The 18406-nt window shown below is 47.8% G+C and overlaps 5 non-coding genes across 5 annotated transcripts; all 5 read right to left on the bottom strand.

The window, feature by feature from the left end:
* Positions 1 to 560: 560 nt before the first annotated feature.
* Positions 561 to 774, bottom strand: LOC127046025 (small nucleolar RNA U3). Its single transcript, XR_007772900.1, has one exon. It is a non-coding gene; the product is annotated as a small nucleolar RNA U3 (small nucleolar RNA).
* Positions 775 to 4203: 3429 nt separating this feature from the next.
* On the bottom strand, positions 4204 to 4417 carry LOC127046024 (small nucleolar RNA U3). The gene has a single exon (XR_007772899.1). It is a non-coding gene; the product is annotated as a small nucleolar RNA U3 (small nucleolar RNA).
* Positions 4418 to 7831: 3414 nt separating this feature from the next.
* On the bottom strand, positions 7832 to 8045 carry LOC127046122 (small nucleolar RNA U3). Its single transcript, XR_007772978.1, has one exon. It is a non-coding gene; the product is annotated as a small nucleolar RNA U3 (small nucleolar RNA).
* A 3431-nt stretch (positions 8046 to 11476) lies between these two features.
* LOC127046023 (small nucleolar RNA U3) lies at positions 11477 to 11690 on the bottom strand. Its single transcript, XR_007772898.1, has one exon. It is a non-coding gene; the product is annotated as a small nucleolar RNA U3 (small nucleolar RNA).
* Positions 11691 to 15123: 3433 nt separating this feature from the next.
* Positions 15124 to 15337, bottom strand: LOC127046124 (small nucleolar RNA U3). Its single transcript, XR_007772980.1, has one exon. It is a non-coding gene; the product is annotated as a small nucleolar RNA U3 (small nucleolar RNA).
* Between the last annotated feature and the right edge of the window lie 3069 nt (positions 15338 to 18406).

Raw genomic sequence — 18406 nt, 5'->3', positions numbered from 1 at the left:
AAGGGCTATTCACCTGGATGAAGGTCGCTCAGCAGCGTTTAACTTAGAGCTGGGGACATGGTCTAGGCTTCTCAGAGAGCAAGAATGGTGGGAATCCTGGCTACTATCCTGCCCATCTCAGCTTTGCCACGCGGGAAGACACAAAATCTCCCAAGCGCCAGTGGCTCCGGGGGTGTTAGCAGGGAAGCGTCATCCATTGCTTCCAGCATGGAGGACAATTGACAGGCACCATGGGGAGAAGCATTGTCAGACTCAGTGAAGGAAGGAGAAAAAGCTATTCAGATGAAGCAGAAGAAGCAAGAGATAGAAGACCACCTTTTTATGGGAAACCTGCTGATTGCAGAGACGAGGAGCAAGGACATCATGGAGACACAGTAATGTGCACAAAGAAAGCTCTTCTCTGAAGCCTGCTGATAGATACCACCCAGTCACACAACAGCTGAAAGCAGACAGAGCATTTCACTGCTGAGAACTCAGCACACCAAAGCCACAAGGAGCACAGCTCCCAGGGGGGAACACCCACCCTTTTCTTCACACCCAACAGAACAAGTTCAAAGCTAACCACTCAGACTGTGTTTCCTTCTCCTGCTCTTCTCAGGAAGAGCAAGACACTCTTCCACAGCAGAAAGCAGCTGCCACAGAACAGCACTCTCAGCTATTGTCATGCTCAGAAAGAAACACTACAGTTCCTCATCGTGGTTAGCAAGGCCAGGCTTTGACAACCACCCTTCTCCAGTCACCAACTAGAAAAATGATCCCTGAAAGCACAGCCTTAACCAACACCCTGCCGGACAGTCACAGACCATCCCGGCGCATTGTCCTCTAACTGGTGGGTGCTACAATTTGGCCTTCCCGAGAGAGAGAGCGCTACCAGAAGCCCCTCGTGAACAGATCCTGGCTCTCAAGTCTGCCCTCCATGGGCCCCTTCCCTAGGCTGCCTATCAAAGCAAAGATGCTCAAAGTAGCCATCCCCTGTCATTTGCATAAACTGAAGACACAGACAGGCCACTCAACCAATCTTCTCCCCGCTCCCTAAGACAACAATCCTCTAGCTGGCCAAGCCAAGAGCTCTCTTGAAACCACAGCCTATGCAGTTTTGGACACCCAGAGCACCTTTCTTTGGCACCAGAGACCAAACTGGAGAAAGTCAGCGGTGGGGAGCCGGGCTCCGCAACGAGGGGTGTTTCCTGAACCCCAGGGCCAGTCTTACCATTCTTCAGGGAGCGGGAGCATTGACATGCTATTTTATCAAACCACTCAATAGTTTTTTCAGGTCCTTATTTTTGGTAAACACTAACACTTTCTGCAATTGTGTCTTGAAGTTCTGAGCCTGAAGGAGTCTCGCAGTGTAAAACACAAAACACCCACATACGGTGGAGATTGGAAAAATCAAATCACGTTAATATCACGGTGTGATCGGCCCTCAAGGAGACGCTGCCTGCCTATTTCCTTGCGTCCGTTTAGCGCCGCGCTGACTTTAATCGCTCAATCAATCACCCACTGATAGAGAAGGTAAGCTAAGAAGGTAAATTTTCGCTCAAAACCGCAGATCTATGCCTGAATACCAACAAGAAAATCAGTGCTTCGAACTTTTCAAGACAAGTAAAGACGGGAGCCAAGAGGATGCATTGCGCTGCAAGTACGGCAGCGTTGAGGTCAGCGCTCGCGATGACCGAATAAAGGAGCATGTCAAAAGCAAGCAACACGAGAAGCTTAAAGAAGAAAGTGAGCTTTAGGATAAACAGTCAATATGAGGAGCTTTCAGTGGGCCTTTAGCCAAAGAGAGCCCAGAGCACGAGCGTGTCAATAACTTTGGGCATGCTCTTTGTTTCCTCGGACAGTCACCGTTAATTGCCGAGGGGGGCGGCCTCTTAGTGACTTTGTGCAGCAATAGTGTCCAGCAGCAAAAACCCTTCCTAATGCGGACAACCTGATTCGTAAGGCTCTGAAAGATAATGATGAGTAGCAAAGCTGATGCAAGGAATGGATGGAGATGTGGCATCTAGTCTGATTTTTCAGGAGTCTCCCGATGCTTTGGGCCTTCCAAGTCTTGGCCGTCAGTTACTGTTGGTTGATTTCAAAGTCAGAAAGCCTGGGTGCTTTTGTGCTGAGGAGACATTCGTTCCCGCTGCTCACAAGTGTTTTGTCGCCGCAGCCATAACTAACAGGGTTGAGATGTACCAGCTATATTGGCCACAACTGATACAACTTCTGCATCCTACAGGGACAAGTTTGCCTGGGACGTTAAACTCACTCAGAAGCCGGAGCTGCTGCCCATTATCTGTCCTGCTCATCTGGTTTATGTTGCGCTCTCAGCATCTACTGCTACAGAGGAAATGAAAGAAGTTCAGTCTTGCATCATTGGATTCAGGGCCATTTTCCAGCAGGCCAACAATTTGAAGGCCTTGTTTTACACAGAGCCAGACCAGTGCAGAGGCCCCCCTGTTGTGCCACGTGGGAAGAGGAGCTGGTATTTTCCTGCCCGTCATGTAAATAACGCGTCGACTGTGCTAATGCGTCTCCTAGATCATCCTGAGTTTGTTGGTTCTCAAGCAGAAACTCTGAAGAGACTGGCGACTAAGCAGAATGACTGCCAGATTCTGTGCACCAAGGTGATGTTCACTGTTGGAAGCTTGGAATCGCTGCGTGACACACAGAAAACACTGGCGTTTTCTCTGCCTACTGCCAAGACGTTTGCCAACACAGATCTTTAATGGATCCTGACAACCAAAATCTCAGCTGAATTGAGCACAAAAGCTGAAGGAGAAGCAGACAGCGAGAAAACCCAGCTGTTTCTGGAAATCCTTCTGACCCTGGAACACAAGAAAACCAAAAAAGCATTCAAAACCTTCCATACAATGCTCAGCGAGAAATGGGAGACGACCGTGACCCGTAATCTGAACCCCAAAGTGCGGGGGGGACGAAGATTCTTTTTGGAATGACCTCTTCCAGGTGTTTCACCCCCTTCTTCAAGGTGAATTTTGCAGCAGACTGCGGCCGTTATGCCAGAGTGGTGCAACTATTTGCCACTAAAGATGAACTTTCAAATCGGAAAGGAGAATTTACTACTTACATAAACTTGCCTACCCCTGACAATGCAAAACTGGATGTGCTGGCTTTTTGGAACAGTCATCAAGACACACTTCCCAACTGCAGCAAAGAGGCACGGTGAGCTTTGAGTGTACCCCCTTATCTATTGAGGCAGAGTGCATAGTTTCAAAGATGGACTACCTCCAAGCCAGCATGAGGCTCAACCTGAGCGAGGAGAGCTTGAAGAAAATTCCCTGAGCGTACGCAAACCAGGATTATGGAAAAACTACTAGCTCCGAGAGAGACAAAATATACCTCTGTACATTAAAAGAAAGTTCATATTTTACTGTCATAAAATGCTTATATTGCAAAATGTTTTCCTTCCCCTCCTCCCCCCCACCCCAATTTTTCACAGGTTTTAAATTTTTTTTTATATTTATCCTGATTCCATGCTGGTTTGAAGGTTTGGAAAACAAACACTGAAAAATTCCCAGATTTTCTTTTTTACAAGTAAAAACGGGAAACACAGACCACTACTTCAAAGCTGGGTTATAGAGCCATAGGTTTTCCTTTGAACCGGACCGGAGTCCAGATAATCCCCCTTACAATTTCTAAGGGCTATTCACCTGGATGAAGGTCGCTCAGCAGCGTTTAACTTAGAGCTGGGGACATGGTCTAGGCTTCTCAGAGAGCAAGAATGGTGGGAATCCTGGCTACTATCCTGCCCATCTCAGCTTTGCCACGCGGGAAGACACAAAATCTCCCCAAGCGCCAGTGGCTCCGGGGGTGTTAGCAGGGAAGCGTCATCCATTGCTTCCAGCATGGAGGACAATTGACAGGCACCATGGGGAGAAGCATTGTCAGACTCAGTGAAGGAAGGAGAAAAAGCTATTCAGATGAAGCAGAAGAAGCAAGAGATAAAGACCACCTTTTTATGGGAAACCTGCTGATTGCAGAGACGAGGAGCAAGGACATCATGGAGACACAGTAATGTGCACAAAGAAAGCTCTTCTCTGAAGCCTGCTGATAGATACCACCCAGTCACACAACAGCTGAAAGCAGACAGAGCATTTCACTGCTGAGAACTCAGCACACCAAAGCCACAAGGAGCACAGCTCCCAGGGGGGAACACCCACCCTTTTCTTCACACCCAACAGAACAAGTTCAAAGCTAACCACTCAGACTGTGTTTCCTTCTCCTGCTCTTCTCAGGAAGAGCAAGACACTCTTCCACAGCAGAAAGCAGCTGCCACAGAACAGCACTCTCAGCTATTGTCATGCTCAGAAAGAAACACTACAGTTCCTCATCGTGGTTAGCAAGGCCAGGCTTTGACAACCACCCTTCTCCAGTCACCAACTAGAAAAATGATCCCTGAAAGCACAGCCTTAACCAACACCCTGCCGGACAGTCACAGACCATCCCGGCGCATTGTCCTCTAACTGGTGGGTGCTACAATTTGGCCTTCCCGAGAGAGAGAGCGCTACCAGAAGCCCCTCGTGAACAGATCCTGGCTCTCAAGTCTGCCCTCCATGGGCCCCTTCCCTAGGCTGCCTATCAAAGCAAAGATGCTCAAAGTAGCCATCCCCTGTCATTTGCATAAACTGAAGACACAGACAGGCCACTCAACCAATCTTCTCCCCGCTCCCTAAGACAACAATCCTCTAGCTGGCCAAGCCAAGAGCTCTCTTGAAACCACAGCCTATGCAGTTTTGGACACCCAGAGCACCTTTCTTTGGCACCAGAGACCAAACTGGAGAAAGTCAGCGGTGGGGAGCCGGGCTCCGCAACGAGGGGTGTTTCCTGAACCCCAGGGCCAGTCTTACCATTCTTCAGGGAGCGGGAGCATTGACATGCTATTTTATCAAACCACTCAATAGTTTTTTTCAGGTCCTTATTTTTGGTAAACACTAACACTTTCTGCAATTGTGTCTTGAAGTTCTGAGCCTGAAGGAGTCTCGCAGTGTAAAACACAAAACACCCACATACGGTGGAGATTGGAAAAATCAAATCACGTTAATATCACGGTATGATCGGCCCTCAAGGAGACGCTGCCTGCCTATTTCCTTGCGTCCGTTTAGCGCCGCGCTGACTTTAATCGCTCAATCAATCACCCACTGATAGAGAAGGTAAGCTAAGAAGGTAAATTTTCGCTCAAAACCGCAGATCTATGCCTGAATACCAACAAGAAAATCAGTGCTTCGAACTTTTCAAGACAAGTAAAGACGGGAGCCAAGAGGATGCATTGCGCTGCAAGTACGGCAGCGTTGAGGTCAGCGCTCGCGATGACCGAATAAAGGAGCATGTCAAAAGCAAGCAACACGAGAAGCTTAAAGAAGAAAGTGAGCTTTAGGATAAACAGTCAATATGAGGAGCTTTCAGTGGGCCTTTAGCCAAAGAGAGCCCAGAGCACGAGCGTGTCAATAACTTTGGGCACTGCTCTTTGTTTCCTCGGACAGTCACCGTTAATTGCCGAGGGGGGCGGCCTCTTAGTGACTTTGTGCAGCAATAGTGTCCAGCAGCAAAAACCCTTCCTAATGCGGACAACCTGATTCGTAAGGCTCTGAAAGATAATGATGAGTAGCAAAGCTGATGCAAGGAATGGATGGAGATGTGGCATCTAGTCTGATTTTTCAGGAGTCTCCCGATGCTTTGGGCCTTCCAAGTCTTGGCCGTCAGTTACTGTTGGTTGATTTCAAAGTCAGAAAGCCTGGGTGCTTTTGTGCTGAGGAGACATTCGTTCCCGCTGCTCACAAGTGTTTTGTCGCCGCAGCCATAACTAACAGGGTTGAGATGTACCAGCTATATTGGCCACAACTGATACAACTTCTGCATCCTACAGGGACAAGTTTGCCTGGGACGTTAAACTCACTCAGAAGCCGGAGCTGCTGCCCATTATCTGTCCTGCTCATCTGGTTTATGTTGCGCTCTCAGCATCTACTGCTACAGAGGAAATGAAAGAAGTTCAGTCTTGCATCATTGGATTCAGGGCCATTTTCCAGCAGGCCAACAATTTGAAGGCCTTGTTTTACACAGAGCCAGACCAGTGCAGAGGCCCCCCTGTTGTGCCACGTGGGAAGAGGAGCTGGTATTTTCCTGCCCGTCATGTAAATAACGCGTCGACTGTGCTAATGCGTCTCCTAGATCATCCTGAGTTTGTTGGTTCTCAAGCAGAAACTCTGAAGAGACTGGCGACTAAGCAGAATGACTGCCAGATTCTGTGCACCAAGGTGATGTTCACTGTTGGAAGCTTGGAATCGTTTTCTGGCGTTTTCTCTGCCTACTGCCAAGACGTTTGCCAACACAGATCTTTAATGGATCCTGACAACCAAAATCTCAGCTGAATTGAGCACAAAAGCTGAAGGAGAAGCAGACAGCGAGAAAACCCAGCTGTTTCTGGAAATCCTTCTGACCCTGGAACACAAGAAAACCAAAAAAGCATTCAAAACCTTCCATACAATGCTCAGCGAGAAATGGGAGACGACCGTGACCCGTAATCTGAACCCCAAAGTGCGGGGGGGACGAAGATTCTTTTTGGAATGTCCTCTTCCAGGTGTTTCACCCCCTTCTTCAAGGTGAATTTTGCAGCAGACTGCGGCCGTTATGCCAGAGTGGTGCAACTATTTGCCACTAAAGATGAACTTTCAAATCGGAAAGGAGAATTTACTACTTACATAAACTTGCCTACCCCTGACAATGCAAAACTGGATGTGCTGGCTTTTTGGAACAGTCATCAAGACACACTTCCCAACTGCAGCAAAGAGGCACGGTGAGCTTTGAGTGTACCCCCTTATCTATTGAGGCAGAGTGCATAGTTTCAAAGATGGACTACCTCCAAGCCAGCATGAGGCTCAACCTGAGCGAGGAGAGCTTGAAGAAAATTCCCTGAGCGTACGCAAACCAGGATTATGGAAAAACTACTAGCTCCGAGAGAGACAAAATATACCTCTGTACATTAAAAGAAAGTTCATATTTTACTGTCATAAAATGCTTATATTGCAAAATGTTTTCCTTCCCCTCCTCCCCCCCACCCCAATTTTTCACAGGTTTTAAATTTTTTTTTGATATTTATCCTGATTCCATGCTGGTTTGAAGGTTTGGAAAACAAACACTGAAAAATTCCCAGATTTTCTTTTTACAAGTAAAAACGGGAAACACAGACCACTACTTCAAAGCTGGGTTATAGAGCCATAGGTTTCCTTTGAACCGGACCGGAGTCCAGATAATCCCCCTTACAATTTCTAAGGGCTATTCACCTGGATGAAGGTCGCTCAGCAGCGTTTAACTTAGAGCTGGGGACATGGTCTAGGCTTCTCAGAGAGCAAGAATGGTGGGAATCCTGGCTACTATCCTGCCCATCTCAGCTTTGCCACGCGGGAAGACACAAAATCTCCCCAAGCGCCAGTGGCTCCGGGGGTGTTAGCAGGGAAGCGTCATCCATTGCTTCCAGCATGGAGGACAATTGACAGGCACCATGGGGAGAAGCATTGTCAGACTCAGTGAAGGAAGGAGAAAAAGCTATTCAGATGAAGCAGAAGAAGCAAGAGATAAAAGACCACCTTTTTATGGGAAACCTGCTGATTGCAGAGACGAGGAGCAAGGACATCATGGAGACACAGTAATGTGCACAAAGAAAGCTCTTCTCTGAAGCCTGCTGATAGATACCACCCAGTCACACAACAGCTGAAAGCAGACAGAGCATTTCACTGCTGAGAACTCAGCACACCAAAGCCACAAGGAGCACAGCTCCCAGGGGGGAACACCCACCCTTTTCTTCACACCCAACAGAACAAGTTCAAAGCTAACCACTCAGACTGTGTTTCCTTCTCCTGCTCTTCTCAGGAAGAGCAAGACACTCTTCCACAGCAGAAAGCAGCTGCCACAGAACAGCACTCTCAGCTATTGTCATGCTCAGAAAGAAACACTACAGTTCCTCATCGTGGTTAGCAAGGCCAAGCTTTGACAACCACCCTTCTCCAGTCACCAACTAGAAAAATGATCCCTGAAAGCACAGCCTTAACCAACACCCTGCCGGACAGTCACAGACCATCCCGGCGCATTGTCCTCTAACTGGTGGGTGCTACAATTTGGCCTTCCCGAGAGAGAGAGCGCTACCAGAAGCCCCTCGTGAACAGATCCTGGCTCTCAAGTCTGCCCTCCATGGGCCCCTTCCCTAGGCTGCCTATCAAAGCAAAGATGCTCAAAGTAGCCATCCCCTGTCATTTGCATAAACTGAAGACACAGACAGGCCACTCAACCAATCTTCTCCCCGCTCCCTAAGACAACAATCCTCTAGCTGGCCAAGCCAAGAGCTCTCTTGAAACCACAGCCTATGCAGTTTTGGACACCCAGAGCACCTTTCTTTGGCACCAGAGACCAAACTGGAGAAAGTCAGCGGTGGGGAGCCGGGCTCCGCAACGAGGGGTGTTTCCTGAACCCCAGGGCCAGTCTTACCATTCTTCAGGGAGCGGGAGCATTGACATGCTATTTTATCAAACCACTCAATAGTTTTTTCAGGTCCTTATTTTTGGTAAACACTAACACTTTCTGCAATTGTGTCTTGAAGTTCTGAGCCTGAAGGAGTCTCGCAGTGTAAAACACAAAACACCCACATACGGTGGAGATTGGAAAAATCAAATCACGTTAATATCACGGTATGATCGGCCCTCAAGGAGACGCTGCCTGCCTATTTCCTTGCGTCCGTTTAGCGCCGCGCTGACTTTAATCGCTCAATCAATCACCCACTGATAGAGAAGGTAAGCTAAGAAGGTAAATTTTCGCTCAAAACCGCAGATCTATGCCTGAATACCAACAAGAAAATCAGTGCTTCGAACTTTTCAAGACAAGTAAAGACGGGAGCCAAGAGGATGCATTGCGCTGCAAGTACGGCAGCGTTGAGGTCAGCGCTCGCGATGACCGAATAAAGGAGCATGTCAAAAGCAAGCAACACGAGAAGCTTAAAGAAGAAAGTGAGCTTTAGGATAAACAGTCAATATGAGGAGCTTTCAGTGGGCCTTTAGCCAAAGAGAGCCCAGAGCACGAGCGTGTCAATAACTTTGGGCATGCTCTTTGTTTCCTCGGACAGTCACCGTTAATTGCCGAGGGGGGCGGCCTCTTAGTGACTTTGTGCAGCAATAGTGTCCCAGCAGCAAAAACCCTTCCTAATGCGGACAACCTGATTCGTAAGGCTCTGAAAGATAATGATGAGTAGCAAAGCTGATGCAAGGAATGGATGGAGATGTGGCATCTAGTCTGATTTTTCAGGAGTCTCCCGATGCTTTGGGCCTTCCAAGTCTTGGCCGTCAGTTACTGTTGGTTGATTTCAAAGTCAGAAAGCCTGGGTGCTTTTGTGCTGAGGAGACATTCGTTCCCGCTGCTCACAAGTGTTTTGTCGCCGCAGCCATAACTAACAGGGTTGAGATGTACCAGCTATATTGGCCACAACTGATACAACTTCTGCATCCTACAGGGACAAGTTTGCCTGGGACGTTAAACTCACTCAGAAGCCGGAGCTGCTGCCCATTATCTGTCCTGCTCATCTGGTTTATGTTGCGCTCTCAGCATCTACTGCTACAGAGGAAATGAAAGAAGTTCAGTCTTGCATCATTGGATTCAGGGCCATTTTCCAGCAGGCCAACAATTTGAAGGCCTTGTTTTACACAGAGCCAGACCAGTGCAGAGGCCCCCCTGTTGTGCCACGTGGGAAGAGGAGCTGGTATTTTCCTGCCCGTCATGTAAATAACGCGTCGACTGTGCTAATGCGTCTCCTAGATCATCCTGAGTTTGTTGGTTCTCAAGCAGAAACTCTGAAGAGACTGGCGACTAAGCAGAATGACTGCCAGATTCTGTGCACCAAGGTGATGTTCACTGTTGGAAGCTTGGAATCGCTGCGTGACACACAGAAAACACTGGCGTTTTCTCTGCCTACTGCCAAGACGTTTGCCAACACAGATCTTTAATGGATCCTGACAACCAAAATCTCAGCTGAATTGAGCACAAAAGCTGAAGGAGAAGCAGACAGCGAGAAAACCCAGCTGTTTCTGGAAATCCTTCTGACCCTGGAACACAAGAAAACCAAAAAAGCATTCAAAACCTTCCATACAATGCTCAGCGAGAAATGGGAGACGACCGTGACCCGTAATCTGAACCCCAAAGTGCGGGGGGGGACGAAGATTCTTTTTGGAATGTCCTCTTCCAGGTGTTTCACCCCCTTCTTCAAGGTGAATTTTGCAGCAGACTGCGGCCGTTATGCCAGAGTGGTGCAACTATTTGCCACTAAAGATGAACTTTCAAATCGGAAAGGAGAATTTACTACTTACATAAACTTGCCTACCCCTGACAATGCAAAACTGGATGTGCTGGCTTTTGGAACAGTCATCAAGACACACTTCCCAACTGCAGCAAAGAGGCACGGTGAGCTTTGAGTGTACCCCCTTATCTATTGAGGCAGAGTGCATAGTTTCAAAGATGGACTACCTCCAAGCCAGCATGAGGCTCAACCTGAGCGAGGAGAGCTTGAAGAAAATTCCCTGAGCGTACGCAAACCAGGATTATGGAAAAACTACTAGCTCCGAGAGAGACAAAATATACCTCTGTACATTAAAAGAAAGTTCATATTTTACTGTCATAAAATGCTTATATTGCAAAATGTTTTCCTTCCCCTCCTCCCCCCCACCCCAATTTTTTCACAGGTTTTAAATTTTTTTTTATATTTATCCTGATTCCATGCTGGTTTGAAGGTTTGGAAAACAAACACTGAAAAATTCCCAGATTTTCTTTTTACAAGTAAAAACGGGAAACACAGACCACTACTTCAAAGCTGGGTTATAGAGCCATAGGTTTTCCTTTGAACCGGACCGGAGTCCAGATAATCCCCCTTACAATTTCTAAGGGCTATTCACCTGGATGAAGGTCGCTCAGCAGCGTTTAACTTAGAGCTGGGGACATGGTCTAGGCTTCTCAGAGAGCAAGAATGGTGGGAATCCTGGCTACTATCCTGCCCATCTCAGCTTTGCCACGCGGGAAGACACAAAATCTCCCCAAGCGCCAGTGGCTCCGGGGGTGTTAGCAGGGAAGCGTCATCCATTGCTTCCAGCATGGAGGACAATTGACAGGCACCATGGGGAGAAGCATTGTCAGACTCAGTGAAGGAAGGAGAAAAAGCTATTCAGATGAAGCAGAAGAAGCAAGAGATAAAAGACCACCTTTTTATGGGAAACCTGCTGATTGCAGAGACGAGGAGCAAGGACATCATGGAGACACAGTAATGTGCACAAAGAAAGCTCTTCTCTGAAGCCTGCTGATAGATACCACCCAGTCACACAACAGCTGAAAGCAGACACAGCATTTCACTGCTGAGAACTCAGCACACCAAAGCCACAAGGAGCACAGCTCCCAGGGGGGAACACCCACCCTTTTCTTCACACCCAACAGAACAAGTTCAAAGCTAACCACTCAGACTGTGTTTCCTTCTCCTGCTCTTCTCAGGAAGAGCAAGACACTCTTCCACAGCAGAAAGCAGCTGCCACAGAACAGCACTCTCAGCTATTGTCATGCTCAGAAAGAAACACTACAGTTCCTCATCGTGGTTAGCAAGGCCAGGCTTTGACAACCACCCTTCTCCAGTCACCAACTAGAAAAATGATCCCTGAAAGCACAGCCTTAACCAACACCCTGCCGGACAGTCACAGACCATCCCGGCGCATTGTCCTCTAACTGGTGGGTGCTACAATTTGGCCTTCCCGAGAGAGAGAGCGCTACCAGAAGCCCCTCGTGAACAGATCCTGGCTCTCAAGTCTGCCCTCCATGGGCCCCTTCCCTAGGCTGCCTATCAAAGCAAAGATGCTCAAAGTAGCCATCCCCTGTCATTTGCATAAACTGAAGACACAGACAGGCCACTCAACCAATCTTCTCCCCGCTCCCTAAGACAACAATCCTCTAGCTGGCCAAGCCAAGAGCTCTCTTGAAACCACAGCCTATGCAGTTTTGGACACCCAGAGCACCTTTCTTTGGCACCAGAGACCAAACTGGAGAAAGTCAGCGGTGGGGAGCCGGGCTCCGCAACGAGGGGTGTTTCCTGAACCCCAGGGCCAGTCTTACCATTCTTCAGGGAGCGGGAGCATTGACATGCTATTTTATCAAAACCACTCAATAGTTTTTTCAGGTCCTTATTTTGGTAAACACTAACACTTTCTGCAATTGTGTCTTGAAGTTCTGAGCCTGAAGGAGTCTCGCAGTGTAAAACACAAAACACCCACATACGGTGGAGATTGGAAAAATCAAATCACGTTAATATCACGGTATGATCGGCCCTCAAGGAGACGCTGCCTGCCTATTTCCTTGCGTCCGTTTAGCGCCGCGCTGACTTTAATCGCTCAATCAATCACCCACTGATAGAGAAGGTAAGCTAAGAAGGTAAATTTTCGCTCAAAACCGCAGATCTATGCCTGAATACCAACAAGAAAATCAGTGCTTCGAACTTTTCAAGACAAGTAAAGACGGGAGCCAAGAGGATGCATTGCGCTGCAAGTACGGCAGCGTTGAGGTCAGCGCTCGCGATGACCGAATAAAGGAGCATGTCAAAAGCAAGCAACACGAGAAGCTTAAAGAAGAAAGTGAGCTTTAGGATAAACAGTCAATATGAGGAGCTTTCAGTGGGCCTTTAGCCAAAGAGAGCCCAGAGCACGAGCGTGTCAATAACTTTGGGCATGCTCTTTGTTTCCTCGGACAGTCACCGTTAATTGCCGAGGGGGGCGGCCTCTTAGTGACTTTGTGCAGCAATAGTGTCCAGCAGCAAAAACCCTTCCTAATGCGGACAACCTGATTCGTAAGGCTCTGAAAGATAATGATGAGTAGCAAAGCTGATGCAAGGAATGGATGGAGATGTGGCATCTAGTCTGATTTTTCAGGAGTCTCCCGATGCTTTGGGCCTTCCAAGTCTTGGCCGTCAGTTACTGTTGGTTGATTTCAAAGTCAGAAAGCCTGGGTGCTTTTGTGCTGAGGAGACATTCGTTCCCGCTGCTCACAAGTGTTTTGTCGCCGCAGCCATAACTAACAGGGTTGAGATGTACCAGCTATATTGGCCACAACTGATACAACTTCTGCATCCTACAGGGACAAGTTTGCCTGGGACGTTAAAACTCACTCAGAAGCCGGAGCTGCTGCCCATTATCTGTCCTGCTCATCTGGTTTATGTTGCGCTCTCAGCATCTACTGCTACAGAGGAAATGAAAGAAGTTCAGTCTTGCATCATTGGATTCAGGGCCATTTTCCAGCAGGCCAACAATTTGAAGGCCTTGTTTTACACAGAGCCAGACCAGTGCAGAGGCCCCCCTGTTGTGCCACGTGGGAAGAGGAGCTGGTATTTTCCTGCCCGTCATGTAAATAACGCGTCGACTGTGCTAATGCGTCTCCTAGATCATCCTGAGTTTGTTGGTTCTCAAGCAGAAACTCTGAAGAGACTGGCGACTAAGCAGAATGACTGCCAGATTCTGTGCACCAAGGTGATGTTCACTGTCGGAAGCTTGGAATCGCTGCGTGACACACAGAAAACACTGGCGTTTTCTCTGCCTACTGCCAAGACGTTTGCCAACACAGATCTTTAATGGATCCTGACAACCAAAATCTCAGCTGAATTGAGCACAAAAGCTGAAGGAGAAGCAGACAGCGAGAAAACCCAGCTGTTTCTGGAAATCCTTCTGACCCTGGAACACAAGGAAAACCAAAAAAGCATTCAAAACCTTCCATACAATGCTCAGCGAGAAATGGGAGACGACCGTGACCCGTAATCTGAACCCCAAAGTGCGGGGGGGGACGAAGATTCTTTTTGGAATGTCCTCTTCCAGGTGTTTCACCCCCTTCTTCAAGGTGAATTTTGCAGCAGACTGCGGCCGTTATGCCAGAGTGGTGCAACTATTTGCCACTAAAGATGAACTTTCAAATCGGAAAGGAGAATTTACTACTTACATAAACTTGCCTACCCCTGACAATGCAAAACTGGATGTGCTGGCTTTTTGGAACAGTCATCAAGACACACTTCCCAACTGCAGCAAAGAGGCACGGTGAGCTTTGAGTGTACCCCCTTATCTATTGAGGCAGAGTGCATAGTTTCAAAGATGGACTACCTCCAAGCCAGCATGAGGCTCAACCTGAGCGAGGAGAGCTTGAAGAAAATTCCCTGAGCGTACGCAAACCAGGATTATGGAAAAACTACTAGCTCCGAGAGAGACAAAATATACCTCTGTACATTAAAAGAAAGTTCATATTTTACTGTCATAAAATGCTTATATTGCAAAATGTTTTCCTTCCCCTCCTCCCCCCCACCCCAATTTTTCACAGGTTTTAAATTTTTTTTTATATTTATCCTGATTCCATGCTGGTTTGAAGGTTTGGAAAACAAACACTGAAAAATTCCCAGATTTTCTTTTTTACAAGTAAAAACGGGAAACACAGACCACTACTTCAAAGCTGGGTTATAGAGCCATAGGTTTTCCTTTGAACCGGACCGGAGTCCAGATAATCCCCCTTACAATTTCTAAGGGCTATTCACCTGGATGAAGGTCGCTCAGCAGCGTTTAACTTAGAGCTGGGGACATGGTCTAGGCTTCTCAGAGAGCAAGAATGGTGGGAATCCTGGCTACTATCCTGCCCATCTCAGCTTTGCCACGCGGGAAGACACAAAATCTCCCCAAGCGCCAGTGGCTCCGGGGGTGTTAGCAGGGAAGCGTCATCCATTGCTTCCAGCATGGAGGACAATTGACAGGCACCATGGGGAGAAGCATTGTCAGACTCAGTGAAGGAAGGAGAAAAAGCTATTCAGATGAAGCAGAAGAAGCAAGAGATAAAAGACCACCTTTTTATGGGAAACCTGCTGATTGCAGAGACGAGGAGCAAGGACATCATGGAGACACAGTAATGTGCACAAAGAAAGCTCTTCTCTGAAGCCTGCTGATAGATACCACCCAGTCACACAACAGCTGAAAGCAGACAGAGCATTTCACTGCTGAGAACTCAGCACACCAAAGCCACAAGGAGCACAGCTCCCAGGGGGGAACACCCACCCTTTTCTTCACACCCAACAGAACAAGTTCAAAGCTAACCACTCAGACTGTGTTTCCTTCTCCTGCTCTTCTCAGGAAGAGCAAGACACTCTTCCACAGCAGAAAGCAGCTGCCACAGAACAGCACTCTCAGCTATTGTCATGCTCAGAAAGAAACACTACAGTTCCTCATCGTGGTTAGCAAGGCCAGGCTTTGACAACCACCCTTCTCCAGTCACCAACTAGAAAAATGATCCCTGAAAGCACAGCCTTAACCAACACCCTGCCGGACAGTCACAGACCATCCCGGCGCATTGTCCTCTAACTGGTGGGTGCTACAATTTGGCCTTCCCGAGAGAGAGAGCGCTACCAGAAGCCCCTCGTGAACAGATCCTGGCTCTCAAGTCTGCCCTCCATGGGCCCCTTCCCTAGGCTGCCTATCAAAGCAAAGATGCTCAAAGTAGCCATCCCCTGTCATTTGCATAAACTGAAGACACAGACAGGCCACTCAACCAATCTTCTCCCCGCTCCCTAAGACAACAATCCTCTAGCTGGCCAAGCCAAGAGCTCTCTTGAAACCACAGCCTATGCAGTTTTGGACACCCAGAGCACCTTTCTTTGGCACCAGAGACCAAACTGGAGAAAGTCAGCGGTGGGGAGCCGGGCTCCGCAACGAGGGGTGTTTCCTGAACCCCAGGGCCAGTCTTACCATTCTTCAGGGAGCGGGAGCATTGACATGCTATTTTATCAAACCACTCAATAGTTTTTTCAGGTCCTTATTTTTGGTAAACACTAACACTTTCTGCAATTGTGTCTTGAAGTTCTGAGCCTGAAGGAGTCTCGCAGTGTAAAACACAAAACACCCACATACGGTGGAGATTGGAAAAATCAAATCACGTTAATATCACGGTATGATCGGCCCTCAAGGAGACGCTGCCTGCCTATTTCCTTGCGTCCGTTTAGCGCCGCGCTGACTTTAATCGCTCAATCAATCACCCACTGATAGAGAAGGTAAGCTAAGAAGGTAAATTTTCGCTCAAAACCGCAGATCTATGCCTGAATACCAACAAGAAAATCAGTGCTTCGAACTTTTCAAGACAAGTAAAGACGGGAGCCAAGAGGATGCATTGCGCTGCAAGTACGGCAGCGTTGAGGTCAGCGCTCGCGATGACCGAATAAAGGAGCATGTCAAAAGCAAGCAACACGAGAAGCTTAAAGAAGAAAGTGAGCTTTAGGATAAACAGTCAATATGAGGAGCTTTCAGTGGGCCTTTAGCCAAAGAGAGCCCAGAGCACGAGCGTGTCAATAACTTTGGGCACTGCTCTTTGTTTCCTCGGACAGTCACCGTTAATTGCCGAGGGGGGCGGCCTCTTAGTGACTTTGTGCAGCAATAGTGTCCAGCAGCAAAAACCCTTCCTAATGCGGACAACCTGATTCGTAAGGCTCTGAAAGATAATGATGAGTAGCAAAGCTGATGCAAGGAATGGATGGAGATGTGGCATCTAGTCTGATTTTTCAGGAGTCTCCCGATGCTTTGGGCCTTCCAAGTCTTGGCCGTCAGTTACTGTTGGTTGATTTCAAAGTCAGAAAGCCTGGGTGCTTTTGTGCTGAGGAGACATTCGTTCCCGCTGCTCACAAGTGTTTTGTCGCCGCAGCCATAACTAACAGGGTTGAGATGTACCAGCTATATTGGCCACAACTGATACAACTTCTGCATCCTACAGGGACAAGTTTGCCTGGGACGTTAAACTCACTCAGAAGCCGGAGCTGCTGCCCATTATCTGTCCTGCTCATCTGGTTTATGTTGCGCTCTCAGCATCTACTGCTACAGAGGAAATGAAAGAAGTTCAGTCTTGCATCATTGGATTCAGGGCCATTTTCCAGCAGGCCAACAATTTGAAGGCCTTGTTTTACACAGAGCCAGACCAGTGCAGAGGCCCCCCTGTTGTGCCACGTGGGAAGAGGAGCTGGTATTTTCCTGCCCATCATGTAAATAACGCGTCGACTGTGCTAATGCGTCTCCTAGATCATCCTGAGTTTGTTGGTTCTCAAGCAGAAACTCTGAAGAGACTGGCGACTAAGCAGAATGACTGCCAGATTCTGTGCACCAAGGTGATGTTCACTGTCGGAAGCTTGGAATCGCTGCGTGACACACAGAAAACACTGGCGTTTTCTCTGCCTACTGCCAAGACGTTTGCCAACACATATCTTTAATGGATCCTGACAACCAAAATCTCAGCTGAATTGAGCACAAAAGCTGAAGGAGAAGCAGACAGCGAGAAAACCCAGCTGTTTCTGGAAATCCTTCTGACCCTGGAACACAAGAAAACCAAAAAAGCATTCAAAACCTTCCATACAATGCTCAGCGAGAAATGGGAGACGACCGTGACCCGTAATCTGAACCCCAAAGTGCGGGGGGGACGAAGATTCTTTTTGGAATGTCCTCTTCCAGGTGTTTCACCCCCTTCTTCAAGGTGAATTTTGCAGCAGACTGCGGCCGTTATGCCAGAGTGGTGCAACTATTTGCCACTAAAGATGAACTTTCAAATCGGAAAGGAGAATTTACTACTTACATAAACTTGCCTACCCCTGACAATGCAAAACTGGATGTGCTGGCTTTTTGGAACAGTCATCAAGACACACTTCCCAACTGCAGCAAAGAGGCACGGTGAGCTTTGAGTGTACCCCCTTATCTATTGAGGCAGAGTGCATAGTTTCAAAGATGGACTACCTCCAAGCCAGCATGAGGCTCAACCTGAGCGAGGAGAGCTTGAAGAAAATTCCCTGAGCGTACGCAAACCAGGATTATGGAAAAACTACTAGCTCCGAGAGAGACAAAATATACCTCTGTACATTAAAAGAAAGTTCATATTTTACTGTCATAAAATGCTTATATTGCAAAATGTTTTCCTTCCCCTCCTCCCCCCCACCCCAATTTTTCACAGGTTTTAAATTTTTTTTTGATATTTATCCTGATTCCATGCTGGTTTGAAGGTTTGGAAAACAAACACTGAAAAATTCCCAGATTTTCTTTTTTACAAGTAAAAACGGGAAACACAGACCACTACTTCAAAGCTGGGTTATAGAGCCATAGGTTTTCCTTTGAACCGGACCGGAGTCCAGATAATCCCCCTTACAATTTCTAAGGGCTATTCACCTGGATGAAGGTCGCTCAGCAGCGTTTAACTTAGAGCTGGGGACATGGTCTAGGCTTCTCAGAGAGCAAGAATGGTGGGAATCCTGGCTACTATCCTGCCCATCTCAGCTTTGCCACGCGGGAAGACACAAAATCTCCCCAAGCGCCAGTGGCTCCGGGGGTGTTAGCAGGGAAGCGTCATCCAT

Source organism: Gopherus flavomarginatus, chromosome 2 (genome assembly GCF_025201925.1).
Source record: "Gopherus flavomarginatus isolate rGopFla2 chromosome 2, rGopFla2.mat.asm, whole genome shotgun sequence".
Taxonomy (NCBI): domain Eukaryota; kingdom Metazoa; phylum Chordata; order Testudines; family Testudinidae; genus Gopherus; species Gopherus flavomarginatus.
The sequence above is the reverse complement of the archived record's forward strand: the minus strand, read 5'-3'. Positions and strand labels throughout refer to the sequence as shown.